This window comes from Amaranthus tricolor, chromosome 3 (genome assembly GCF_026212465.1).
Source record: "Amaranthus tricolor cultivar Red isolate AtriRed21 chromosome 3, ASM2621246v1, whole genome shotgun sequence".
Taxonomy (NCBI): Eukaryota; Viridiplantae; Streptophyta; class Magnoliopsida; order Caryophyllales; family Amaranthaceae; genus Amaranthus; species Amaranthus tricolor.
This window is the reverse complement of record NC_080049.1, coordinates 15403551-15418791: the sequence shown is the minus strand read 5'-3', so window position 1 is coordinate 15418791 and position 15241 is coordinate 15403551.

Sequence of the window (15241 nt, the reverse complement as noted above, 5' to 3'; positions counted from 1 at the left end):
TTTTGACACTTTTGCGCATAAAGTAGCTCAAACTTGGTTTGTCTTGCACGAAACATGGCATAGAACACTATTTAGTATATATTATTGTGTTGAAGTGGTTAGAATTGAAAATCATCATTATATGCTAGAAATTACGTGTTAAGTTGCGATTTTACGCATTTTTATGCGTTTTTGCCACTTTTGCGCATAAAGTAGCTCAACCATGGTTTGTTTTCCACTAAATGTGGCACACAACACTATTTGGTATATATTATTGTGTTGAAGCGGTTAGAATTCAAAATCATAGTGATATGCTAGAAATTACGCATTAAGTTGCGATTTTTAAGGGTTTTTATGCGTTTTTTGCCACTTTTGCGCATAAAGTAACTCAAACTTGGTTTGTTTTACACGAAACTTTGCACACAACACTATTTGGTATATATTATTGTGTTAAAGTGGTTAGAATTGAAAATCATAGTCATATGTTAAAAATTACGTGTTAAATATTGATTTTAAGGGTTTTTAAGCGTTTTTGCCACTTTTGTGCATAAAGTTGCTCAAACTTGGTTTGTTTTGCACGAAACTTTGCACACAACACTATTTGGTATATATTATTGTGGTTAAGTGGTTAGAATTGAAAATCATAGTCAAATGCTGTAAATTACGTGTTAAGCTGCGATTTTATGCGTTTTAGACTCTTTTGCGCATAAAGTAGCTTAAACTTGGATTGTTTTCCACGAAACTTGGCATAGAACACTATTTGGTATATATTATTGTGTTGAAGTGGTTAGAATTGAAAATCATAGTCATATGCAAGAAATTACGTGTTAAGTTGCGATGTTATGCATTTTAAGCGTTTTTTGCCACTTTTGCACATAAAGTAACTCAAACTTGGTTTGTTTTGCAAGAAACTTGGCACACAACACTATTTGGTATATATTATTGTGTTCAAGCGGTTAGAATTGAAAATAATAGTCATATGCTAGAAAACTCATGTTAAGTTGCGATTTTATACGTTTTTATTCGTTTTTGACACTTTTGCGCATAAAGTAGCTCAAACTTGGTTTGTTTTAAACGAAACTTGGCACATACACTAGTTGGTATATATGATTGTGTTGAAGTGGTTAGAATTGAAAATCATAGGCATATGCTAGAAATTACGTGTTAAGTTGCAAGTTTATGCGTTTTTAGGCGTTTGGGCACTTTTGTGCTTTCTTTTGCACGAAACTTGCCACACAACTGTATTTGTTATATATTATTGTGTTGAAGTGGTTAGAACTGAAAATCATAGTCTTATGCTAGTTATTACATGTTACGTTGCGATTTTAAGGGCATTTAAGCGTTTTTTCCACTTTTGCACATAAAGTAGCTCAAACTTGGTTTGTTTTGCACGAAACTTGTCACACAACACTATTTGGTATATATTATTGTGTTGAAGTGGCTAGAATTTAAAATCATAGTCATATGCTAGATATTACATGTTAAGTTGCGATTTAAAGGCCTTTTAAGCGTTTTGCCACTTTTGTGCTTTGTTTTGCACGAAACTTGCCACACAACATTATTTGTTATATATTATTGTGTTGAAGTGGTTAGAATTGAAAATCATAGTTATATGATAGAAATTACGGTTAAGTTGTGATTTTAAGGGTTTTTAAGCGTTTTTGCCACTTTTGCGCATAAAGGTTCTCAAACTTGGTTTGTTTTTCACGAAACTTTGCACACAACACTATTTTGTATATATTATTGTTTTGAAGTGGTTAGAATTGAAAATCATAATCATATGCTATAAATTACGTGTTAAGCAGCGATTTTATGCGTTTTTAAGCGTTTTTGACACTTTTGCGCATAAAGTAGCTTAAACTTGGTTTATCTTGCACGAAACTTTGCATAGAACACTATTTGGTATATATTATTGTGTTGAAGTGGTTAGAATTGAAAATCATCGTCATACGCTAGAAATTACGTGTTAAGTTGCGATGTTATGGATTATTAAGCGTTTTTCCCACTTTTGCACCTAAAGTACCTCAAACTTGGTTTGTTTTCCACGAAACTTCGCACACAACACTATTTGGTATATATGATTGTGTTGAAGTAGTTAGAATTGAAAATCATAGTCATATGCTAGAAATTACGTGTTAAGTTGCGATGTTATGGATTATTAAGCGTTTTTCCCACTTTTGCACCTAAAGTACCTCAAACTTGGTTTGTTTTCCACGAAACTTCGCACACAACACTATTTGGTATATATGATTGTGTTGAAGTAGTTAGAATTGAAAATCATAGTCATATGCTAGAAATTACGTGTTAAGTTGCGATTTTATGGGTTTATGCCACTTTTGCGCATAAAGTAGCTCAAACATGGTTTGTTTTCCACGAAACTTGGCACACAACACTATTTGATATATATTATTGTGTTGAAGCAGTTAGAATTGAAAATCATAGTCTTACCTAGAAATTACGTATTAAGTTGCGATTTTAGGGGTTTTTAAGCGTTTTTGCCACTTTTGCGCATAAAGTAGCTCAAACTAGGTTTGTTTTACACGAAACTTGGCAAACAACACTATTTGGTATATATGATTGTGTTGAAGTGGTTAGAATTTAAAATCGTAGGCATATGCTAGAAATTACGTGTTAAGTTGCGATTTTATGCGTTTTGCCACTTTTGCGCTTTGTTTTGCACGAAACTTGCCACACAACAGTATTTGTTATGTATTATTGTGTTGAAGCTGTTAGAATTGAAAATCATAGTCATATGATAGAAATTATATGTTAAGTTGTGATTTTAAGGGTTTTTAAGCGTTTTTGCCACTTTTGCGCATAATGTTGCTCATACTTGGTTTGTTTTGCACGAAACTTTGCACAAAACACTATTTGGTATATATTATTGTGTTGAAGTGGTTAGAATTCAAAATCATAGTGAGATGCTATAAATTACGTGTTAAGCTTCAATTTTATGCGTTTTTAAGCGCTTTTGACACTTTTGCGCATAAAGTAGCTCAAACTTGGTTTGTCTTGCACGAAACATGGCATAGAACACTATTTAGTATATATTATTGTGTTGAAGTGGTTAGAATTGAAAATCATCATTATATGCTAGAAATTACGTGTTAAGTTGCGATTTTACGCATTTTTATGCGTTTTTGCCACTTTTGCGCATAAAGTAGCTCAACCATGGTTTGTTTTCCACTAAATGTGGCACACAACACTATTTGGTATATATTATTGTGTTGAAGCGGTTAGAATTCAAAATCATAGTGATATGCTAGAAATTACGCATTAAGTTGCGATTTTTAAGGGTTTTTATGCGTTTTTGCCACTTTTGCGCATAAAGTAACTCAAACTTGGTTTGTTTTACACGAAACTTTGCACACAACACTATTTGGTATATATTATTGTGTTAAAGTGGTTAGAATTGAAAATCATAGTCATATGTTAAAAATTACGTGTTAAATATTGATTTTAAGGGTTTTTAAGCGTTTTTGCCACTTTTGTGCATAAAGTTGCTCAAACTTGGTTTGTTTTGCACGAAACTTTGCACACAACACTATTTGGTATATATTATTGTGGTTAAGTGGTTAGAATTGAAAATCATAGTCAAATGCTGTAAATTACGTGTTAAGCTGCGATTTTATGCGTTTTAGACTCTTTTGCGCATAAAGTAGCTTAAACTTGGATTGTTTTCCACGAAACTTGGCATAGAACACTATTTGGTATATATTATTGTGTTGAAGTGGTTAGAATTGAAAATCATAGTCATATGCAAGAAATTACGTGTTAAGTTACGATGTTATGCATTTTAAGCGTTTTTTGCCACTTTTGCACATAAAGTAAGTCAAACTTGGTTTGTTTTGCAAGAAACTTGGCACACAACACTATTTGGTATATATTATTGTGTTCAAGCGGTTAGAATTGAAAATAATAGTCATATGCTAGAAAACTCATGTTAAGTTGCGATTTTATACGTTTTTATTCGTTTTTGACACTTTTGCGCATAAAGTAGCTCAAACTTGGTTTGTTTTAAACGAAACTTGGCACATACACTAGTTGGTATATATGATTGTGTTGAAGTGGTTAGAATTGAAAATCATAGGCATATGCTAGAAATTACGTGTTAAGTTGCGAGTTTATGCGTTTTTAGGCGTTTGGGCACTTTTGTGCTTTCTTTTGCACGAAACTTGCCACACAACTGTATTTGTTATATATTATTGTGTTGAAGTGGTTAGAACTGAAAATCATAGTCTTATGCTAGTTATTACATGTTACGTTGCGATTTTAAGGGCATTTAAGCGTTTTTTCCACTTTTGCACATAAAGTAGCTCAAACTTGGTTTGTTTTGCACGAAACTTGTCACACAACACTATTTGGTATATATTATTGTGTTGAAGTGGCTAGAATTTAAAATCATAGTCATATGCTAGATATTACATGTTAAGTTGCGATTTAAAGGCCTTTTAAGCGTTTTGCCACTTTTGTGCTTTGTTTTGCACGAAACTTGCCACACAACATTATTTGTTATATATTATTGTGTTGAAGTGGTTAGAATTGAAAATCATAGTCATATGATAGAAATTACGGTTAAGTTGTGATTTTAAGGGTTTCTAAGCGTTTTTGCCACTTTTGCGCATAAAGGTTCTCAAACTTGGTTTGTTTTTCACGAAACTTTGCACACAACACTATTTTGTATATATTATTGTTTTGAAGTGGTTAGAATTGAAAATCATAATCATATGCTATAAATTACGTGTTAAGCAGCGATTTTATGCGTTTTTAAGCGTTTTTGACACTTTTGCGCATAAAGTAGCTTAAACTTGGTTTATCTTGCACGAAACTTTGCATAGAACACTATTTGGTATATATTATTGTGTTGAAGTGGTTAGAATTGAAAATCATCGTCATACGCTAGAAATTATGTGTTAAGTTGCGATGTTATGGATTATTAAGCGTTTTTCCCACTTTTGCACCTAAAGTAACACAAACTTGGTTTGTTTTGAATTAAACTTGGTACACAACACTATTTGGTATATATGTTATTGTGTTAAAGTGGTTAGAATTGAAAATCATAGTGATATGCTAGAATTTTCGTGTTAAGTTGCGATTTTTAAGGGTTTTCAAGCGTTTTTGAGACTGTTGCACATAAAGTAGCTCAAACTTGGTTTGTTTTGCATGAAACTTGCACACAACACTATTTGGTATATATTATTGTGTTGAAATGGTTATAATTGAAAATCATAGTCATATGCTAGAAATTACGTGTTAAGTTGCGATTTTATGCGATTTTATGCGTTTTTCCCACTTTTGCACACAAAGTAGCTCAAACTTGGGTAGTTTTGCATGAAACTTGGCACACAACACTATTTGGTATATATTATTGTGTTGAAGTGGTTCGAATTTAAAATCATAGCCATATGCTAGAAATTACGTGTTAAGTTGCGATTTTAATGATTTTTAAGCGTTTTTGCCACTATTGCACACAAAGTAGCTCAACTTTGGTTTGTTTTCCACGAAAAATGGCACACGACACTATTTGGTATATATTATTGTGTTGAATCAGTTTGAATTGAAAATCCTAGTCATATGCTAGAAATTACGTATTAAGTAGCGATTTCAAGGGTTTTTAAGCGTTTTTGCAACTTTTGCGCATAAAGTACCTCAAACTTGGTTTGTTTTCCACGAAACTTCGCACACAACTCTATTTGGTATATATGATTGTTCTCAAGTACTTAGAATTGAAAATCATAGTCATTTGCTAGAAATTACGTGTTAGGTCCCAATTTTATGCGTTTTTATGCGTTTTTGCCAATTTTGTGCTCTGTTTTGCACGAAACTTGCCACATAACAGTATTTGGTATATATTATTGTGTTGAAGTGTTTAGAATTGAAAATCATAGTCATCTGCTATAAATTACGCGTTAAGTGGCGATTTTATGCGTTTTTAAGAGTTTTTGACACTTTTGCACATAAAGTAACTCACACTTGGTTTGTTTTGAATGAAACTTGGTACACAACACTATTTTGTATATATTATTGTGTTAAAGTGGTTAGAATTGAAAATCATAGTTATATGCTAGAAATTAAATATTCATTTGCGATTTTATGCGTTTTTATGCGTTTTTGCCACTTTTGCGCATAAAGTAGCTCAAACTTGGTTTGTTTTGCAAGGAACTTGGCACACAACATTATTTGGTATATGTTATTGTGTTCAAGTGGTTAAAATTGAAAATCATTGTCCTATACTAGAAATTACGTGTTAAGTTGTGATTTTTAAGGGATTTTAAGAGTTTTGCCACCTTTGCGTATAAAGTAGCTCAAACTTTGTTTGTTTTGCACGAAACTTGGCACACAACACTATTTCGTACATATTATTGTGTTGAAGTGGTTAGAATTGAAAATGATAGTCATATGCTAGAAATTACGTGTTAAGTTGCGATTTTATGCGTTTTTATGCATTTATGCCACTGTATTTGGTATATATTATTGTGTTGAAGTGGTTAGAATTTAAAGTCATAGTCATATGCAAGAAATAACGTGTTAAGTTGCTATTTTTAGGATTTTTAAGCGTTTTTGCTACTTTTGCGCATAAAGTAGCTCAAACTTGGTTTGTTTTCCACGAAACTTGGTACACAACATTAGCTGGTATTTATTATTGAGTTGAAGCGATTAGAATTTAAAATCATAGTCATATGCTAGAAATTACGTATGAAGTTTCGATTTTAGGGGTTTTTAAGCGTTTTTGCCAATTTTGCGCATAAAGTATCTCAAACTTGGTTTGTTTTACACGAAACTTGGCACACAACACTATTTGGTATATATTATTTTGTGGAAGTGGTTAGAATTGAAAATAATAGTCATATGCTATAAATTACGTGTTAAGCTGCGATTTTATGCGTTTTTAAGCGTTTTTAACACTTTAGCGCATAAAGTAGCTCAAACTTGGTTTTTTTTGCACGAAACTTGGCATAGAATACAATTTGGTATATATTATTGTGTTGAAGTGGTAAGAATTGAAAATCATAGTCATATGCTAGATATTACGTGTTAAGTTGCGATTTTATGCGTTTTTGCCATTTTTGCGCATAAAGTAGCTCAAACATGGTTTGTTTTCCACGAAACTTGGCACACAACACTATTTGTTATATATTATTGTGTTGAAGCGGTTTGAATTGAAAATCATAGTCATATACTAGAAATATCGTATTAAGTAGCGATTTCAAAGGTTTTTAAGCGTTTTTGCCACTTTTGCGCATAAAGTACCTCAAACTTGGTTAGTTTTCCACGAAACTTCGCACACAACTCTATTTGGTATATATGATTATTCTGAAGTAGTTATAAGTGAAAATCATAGTTTAATGCTAGAAATTACGAATTAACTTTCGATTTTAGGGGTTTTTAAGCGTTTTTGCCACTTTTGCGCATAAAGTAGCTCAAACTTGGTTTATTTTACACGAAACTTGTCACACATCACTCTTTGGTATATATGTTTGTGTTGAAGTGGTTGGAATTGAAAATCATAGCCAATATGCTAGAAATTACGAGTTAAGTTGCGATTTTATGCGTTTTTATGCGTTTTGCCCCTTTTGCGCTTTGTTTTGCATGAAACTTGCCACACAACAGTATTTGTTATATATTATTGTGTTGAATTGGTTCGAATTGAAAATCATAGTCATATGATAGAAATTACGTGTTATGTTGTTATTTTAAGGGTTTTTAAGCGTTTTTACCCCTTTTGCGCATAAAGTTGCTCAAACTCGGTTTGTTTTCCTCGAAACTTCGCACACAACTCTATTTGGTATATATGATTGTTCTGAAGTAGTTAGAATTGAAAACCATAGTCATATGCTAGTAATTACGTGTTAAGTTGTGATTTTCAAGGGTTTTTAAGCGTTTATGCCACTTTTGCACATATAGTAGCATAAACATGGTTTGTTTTCCACGAAACTTGGCACACAAAACTATTTGGTATATATGATTGTGTTGAAGTGGTTAGAATTGAAAATCATAGGCAAATGCTAGAAATTATGTTTTAAGTTGCGATTTTATGCGTTTTTATGCGTTTTGCCACTTTTGCGTATTTGTTACATATTATTGTGTTGAAGTGGTTAGAATTGAAAATCATAGTCATATGATAGAAATTACATGTTAAGTTGTGATTTTAAGGGTTTTTAAACGTTTTTGCCACTTTTGCGCATAAAGGTTCTCAAACTTGGTTTGTTTTGCACGAAACTTTTCACACAACACTATTTGGTATATATTATTGTGTTGAAGTGGTTATATTTGAAAATCATAGTCATATGCTATCAATTACGTGTTAAGCTGCGATTTTATTCGTTGTTTAGCGTTTTTGACTCTTTTGCGCATAAAGTAGCTCAAACTTAGTTTGTTTTGCACGAAACTTAGCATAGAACACTATTTGGTATATATTATTGTGTTGAAGTGGTTAGAATTGAAAATCATAGTCATATGCTAGAAATTACGTGTTAAGTTGCGATGTTATGCATTTTTAAGCGTTTTTGCCACTTTTGCGCATAAAGTAACTCAAACTTGGTTTCTTTTCAACGAAACTTAGTACACAACACTATTTGGTATATATTATTGTGTTAAAGTGCTTAGAATTGAAAATCATAGTGATATGCTAGAAATCACATGCTAAGTTGCGATTTTATGCGTTTTTATGCATTTTTGACACTTTCGCGCATAAAGTAGCTCAAACTTGGTTTGTTTTACAAGAAACTTGGCACACAACACTATTTGCTATATGTTATTGTGTTCAAGTGGTTAAAATTGAAAATCATAGTCATATGTTAGAAATTACGTCTTAAGTTGCGATTTTATAAGTTTTTATGCGTTTTGCCACTTTTGCTCTTTGTTTTGCACGAAACTTGCCACACAACAGTATATGTTGTATATTATTGTGTTGAAGTTGTTAGAATTGAAAATCATAGTCATTTGATAGAAATTACGTGTTAAGTTGTGATTTTAAGGGTTTTTAAGCGTTTTTGCCACTTTTGCGCATAAAGTTGCTCAAACTTGGTTTGTTTTGCACGAAACTTTGCACACAACACTATTTGGTATATAATATTGTGTGGAAGTTTTTAGAATTAAAAATCATAGTCATATGCAATAAATTACGTGTTAAGCAGTGATTTTATGTGTTTTTAAACGTTTTTGACACTTTTGCGCATAAAGTAGCATAAACTTGGTTTGTTTTGCACGATACTTGGCACACAACACTATTTGGTATATATTATTGTGTTGAAGTTGTTAGAATTGAAAATCATAGTCACATGCTAGAAATTACGTGTTAAGTTGCCATTTTATGCGTTTTTATGTGTTTTTGCCACTTTTGCGCATAAAGTAGCTCAAACATGGTTTGTTTTCCATGAAACTTGGCACTTAATACTATTTGGTATATATTATTGTGTTGAAGCGGTTTGAATTGAAAATCATAGTCATGTGCTAGAAATTACGTATTAAGTTGCGATTTTAGGGGTTTTTAAGCGTTTTTGCCACTTTTGCGCATAAAGTAGCTCAGACTTAGTTTGTTTTACACAAAACTTGGGACACAACAATATTTGGTATACATAATTGTGTCGAAGTGGTTAGAATTGAAAATCATAGGCATATGCTAGAAATTATGTGTTAAGTTGCTATTTTATGCGTTTTTATGCGTTTTGCCACTTTTGCGCATAGTTTTGCACGAAACTTGCCACACAACAGTATCTGTTACATATTATTGTGTTGAAGTGGGTAGAATTGAAAATCATAGTCATATGATAGAAATTACATGTTAAGTTTTGATTTTAAGGGTTTTTAAGCATTTTTGCCACTTTTTCGCATAAAGTTGCTCAAACTTGGTTTGTTTTGTATGAAACTTTGCACACAACACTATTTGGTATATTTTATTGTGTGGAAGTTGTTAGAATTTAAAATTATAGTCATATGCAATAAATTACGTGTTAAGCTGTGATTTTATGCGTTTTTAAGCGTTTTTTATACATTTGCGCATAAAGTAGCATAAACTTTGTTGGTTTTGCACGATACTTGGCACACAACACTATTTGGTATATATTATTGTGTTGAAGTTTTTAGAATTGAAAATCATAGTCATATGCTAGAAATTACGTGTTAAGTTGCCATTTTATGCGTTTTTATGTGTTTTTGCCACTTTTGCGCATAAAGTAGCTCAAACATGGTTTGTTTTCCATGAAACTTGGCACATAATACTATTTGGTATATATTATTGTGTTGAAGCGATTAGAATTGAAAATCATAGTCATGTGCTAGAAATTACGTAATAAGTTGCGATTTTAGGGGTTTTTAAGCGTTTTTGCCACTTTTGCACATAAAGTGGCTCAGACTTAGTTTGTTTTACACGAAATTTGGGAGACAACACTATTTGGTATACATGATTGTGTCGAAGTGGTTAGAATTGAAAATCATAGGCATATGCTAGAAATTATGTGTTAAGTTGCGATTTTATGCTTTTTTATGCGTTTTGCCACTTTTGCGCATAGTTTTGCACGAAACATGCCACACAACAGTATTAGTTACATATTATTGTGTTGAAGTGGTTAGAATTGAAAATCATGGTCATATCATAGAAATTACATGTTAAGTTGTGATTTTAAGGGTTTTTAAGCGTTTTTGCCACTTTTGCGCATAAAGTTGCTCAAACTTGGTTTGTTTTTCACGAAACTTTGCACACAACACTAGTTGGTATATATTATTGTGTTGAAGTGGTTCTAATTGAAAATCATAGTCATATGCTATAAATTGCGTGTTAAGCTGCGATTTTATGCGTTTTTAAGCGTTTTTGATACTTTTGCGCATAAAGTAGATTAAACTTGGTTTGTTTTGCACGAAACTTGGCATAGACCACTATTTAGTATATATTATTGTGTTGAAGTGGTTAGAATTGAAAATCATAGTCATATGCTAGAAATTATGTGTTAAGTTGCGATGTTATGCATTTTTAAGCGTTTTTACCACTTTTGCACATAAAGTAACTCAAACTTTGTTTGTTTTGAACGAAACTTGGTACACAACACTATTTGGTATATACTATTGTGTTAAAGTGGTTAGAATTGAAATACAAAGTGATATGCTAGAAATTACATGTTAAGTTGCGATTTTTAAGAGTTTTTAAGTGTTTTTGCCACTTTTGCGCATAAAGTATCTCAAACTTGGTTTGTTTTGCACGAAACTTGGCACACAACACTATTTGGTATACATTATTGTGTTGAAGTGATTAGAATTTAAAATCATAGTCATATGTTATAAAATTACGCTTTAAGCTGCGTTTTATGCGTTTTTAAGCGTTTTTGACACTTTTGCACATAAAGTAGCTCAAACTTGGTTTGTTTTGCATGAAACTTGGCATAGAACACTATTTGGTATATATTATTGTGTTGAAGGGGTTAGAAATTAAAATCATAGTCATATGCTCGAAATTACGTGTTAATTTGCGATTTTATGCGTTTTTATGCGTTTTTGCCAATTTTGCGCATACTTTTGCTCAAAACTTGCCACAGAACAGTATTTGTTACATATTATTGTGTTGAAGTGGTTAGAATTGAAAATCATAGTCATATGATAGAAATTACATGCTAAGTTGTTATTTTAAGGGTTTTTAAGCGTTTTTGTCACTTTTGCGCATAAAGTTGCTCAAACTTTGTTTGTTTTGCACGAAACTTTGCACACAACACTATTTGGTATATATTATTGTGTTGAAGTGGTTCTAATTGAAAATCATAGTCATATGTTATAAATTGCGTGTTAAGCTACGATTTTATGTGTTTTTAAGCGTTTTTGACACTTTTGCGCATAAAGTAGATTAAACTTGGTTTCTTGTGCACGAAACATGGCATAGAACACTATTTGGTATATATTATTGTTTTGAAGTGGTTAGAATTGAAAATCATAGTCATATGCTAGAAATTACGTGTTAAGTTGCGATGTTATGCAATTTTAAGCGTTTTTGCCACTTTTGCACATAAAGTAACTCAAACTTTGTTTGTTTTGAACGAAACTTGGTACACAACACTATTTGGTATATACTATTGTGTTAAAGTGGTTAGATTTGAAAATCATAGTGATATGCTAAAATTACATGTTAAGTTGCGATTTTATGCGTTTTTGAAACTTTTGCGCATAAAGTAGCTCAAACTTGGTTTGTTTTGCAAGAAACTAGGCACACAACACTATTTGGTATATGTTATTGTGTTCAAGTGGTTAAAATTGAAAATCATAGTCATATGCTAGAAATTTCGTGTTAAGTTGCGATTTTTATGGGTTTTTAAGTGTTTTTGCCACTTTTGCGCATAAAGTATCTCAAACTTGGTTTGTTTTGCACGAAACTTGGCACACAACACTATTTGGTATATATTATTGTGTTGAAGTGATTAAAATTTAAAATCATAGTCATATGCTATAAATTACGCTTTAAGCTGCGATTTTATGCGTTTTTAAGCGTTTTTGACACTTTTGCGTATAAAGTAGCTCAAACTTGGTTTGTTTTGCACGAAACATGGCATAGAACACTATTTGGTATATATTATTGTGTTGAAGTGGTTAGAATTGAAAATCATAGTCATATGCTAGAAATTACGTGTTAAGTTGCGATATTATGCGTTTTTATGCGTTTTTGCCACTTTTGCGCATAATGTATCTCAAACTTGGTTTGTTTTCCACGAAACTTGGTACACAACACTTTTTGGTATATATTATTGTGTTAAAGTGGTTATAATTAAAAATCATAGTGATATGCTAAAAATTACATTTTAAGTTGCGATTTTATGCGTTTTTATGCGTTTTTGACACTTTTGCGCATAAAGTAGCTCAAACTTGGTTTGTTTTGCAAGAAACTTGGCATACAATACTATTTGATGTATGTTTATTGTGCTCAAGTGGTTGAAATTGAAAATCATAGTCATATGCTAGAAATTACGTGTTAAGTTGCGATTTTGAAGGGTTTTTAAGCGTTTTTGCCACTTTTGCGCACAAAGTAGCTCAAACTTAGTTTGTTTTGCATGGAACTTGGCACACAACACTATTTGATATATATTATTGTGTTGAAGTGGTTAGAATTGAAAATCATAGTCATATGCTATAAATTACGCGTTAAGCTGCGATTTTATGCGTTTTTAAGCGTTTTTGACACTTGCGCATAAAGTAGCTCAAACTTGGATTGTTTTGCACGAAATTTGGCATAGAACACTATTTGGTATATATTATTGTGTGGAAGTGGTTAGAATTTAAAATCATAGTCATATGATCGAAATTACGTGTTAAGTTGCGGTTTTATGCGTTTTTATGCGTTTTTGCCACTTTTGCACATAATGTAGCTCAAACAAGGTTTGTTTTCCACGAAACTTGGCACACAACACTATTTGGTATATATTAATGTGTTGAAGCGGTTAGAATTGAAAATCAAAGTGATATGCTAGAAAATACGTATTAAGTTGCGATTTTAGGGGTTTTTATGCGTTTTTGCCACTTTTGCACATAAAGTAGCTCAAACTTGGTTTGTTTTACACGAAATTTGGCACACAACAATATTTGGTATATATGATTGTGTTGAAGTGGTTAGAATTCAAAACCATAGGCATATGCTAGAAATTACGTGTTAAGCTGCGATTTTATGCGTTTTTATGCATTTGCCACTTTTGCGCTTTGTTTTGCACGAAAAATGCCACACAATAGTATTTGTTATATGTTATTGTGTTGAAGTGGTTAGAATTCAAAATCATAGTCATATAATAGAAATTACGTGTTAAGTTGTGATTTTAAGGGTTTTTAAGCGTTTTTGCCAATTTTGCTCATAAAGTTGCTCAAACTTGGTTTGTTTTGCACGAAACTTTGCACACAACACTATTTGGTATATATTATTGTGTTGATGTGGTTAGAAGTAAAAATCATAGTCATATGCAATAAATTATGTGTTAAGCTGCGATTCTATGCGTTTTTAAGCGTTTTTGACACTTTTGCGCATAAAGTAGCTTAAACTTGGTTTGTTTTGCACGAAACTTGGCATAGAACACTATTTAGTATATATTATTGTGTTGAAGTGGTTAGAATTGAAAATCATAGTCATATGCTAGAAATTATGTGTTAAGTTGCGATGTTATGCATTTTTAAGCGTTTTTCCACTTTTGCACATTAAGTAACTCAAACATTGTTTGTTTTGAACGAAACTTGGTACACAAAACTATTTGGTATATATTATTGTGTTAAATTGGTTAGAATTAAAAATCATAGTGATATGCTAAAAATTACATGTTAAGATGCGATTTTATGCGTTTTTATGCGTTTTTGACACTTTTGCGCAATAAAGTAGCTCAAACTTGGTTTGTTTTGCAAGAAACTTCGCACACAACAATATTTGATGTATGTTGTTGTGTTCAAGTGGTTGAAATTGAAAATCATAGTCATATGATAGAAATTACGTGTTAAGTTGTGAATTTAAGGGTTTTTAAGCGATTTTGCCACTTTTGCGCATAAAGTTGCTCAAACTTGGTTTGTTTTGCACGAAACTTTGAACACAACACTATTTGCTATATATATTATTGTGTTGAAGTGGTTAGAAGTAAAAATCATAGTCATATGCAATAAATTACGTGTTAAGCTGCGATTCCATGCGTTTTTAAGCGTTTTTGACACTTTTGTGCATAAAGTAGCTCAAACTTGGATTGTTTTATACGAAACTTGGCATATAACACTATTTGGTATATATTATTGTGTTGAAGTAGTTAGAATTGAAAATCATAGTCATATGCTCGAAATTACGTGTTAAGTTGCAATTTTATGCGTTTTTGCCACTTTTGCGCATAATGTAGCTCAAACATCGTTTGTTTTCCACGAAACTTGGCACACAACACTATTCGGTATATATATTGATGTGTTGAAGCGTTTGGAATTGAAAATCATAGTCATATGCTAGAAAATACGTATTAAGTTTAGATTTTAGGGGTTTTTAAGCGTTTTTGCCACTTTTGCGCAAAAAGTAGCTCAAACTTGATTTGTTTTACACGAAACTTGGCAACAACAATATTTGGTATATATGATTGTGTTGAAGTGGTTAGAATTTAAAATCATAGGCATATGCTAGAAATTACGTGTTAAGCTGCGATTTTATGTGTTTTTATGCATTTTGACACTTTTGCGTATAAAGTAGCTTAAACTTGGTTTGTTTTGCACGAAACTTGGCATAGAACACTATTTAGTATAGATTATTGTGTTGAAGTGGTTATAGTTGAAAATCATAGTC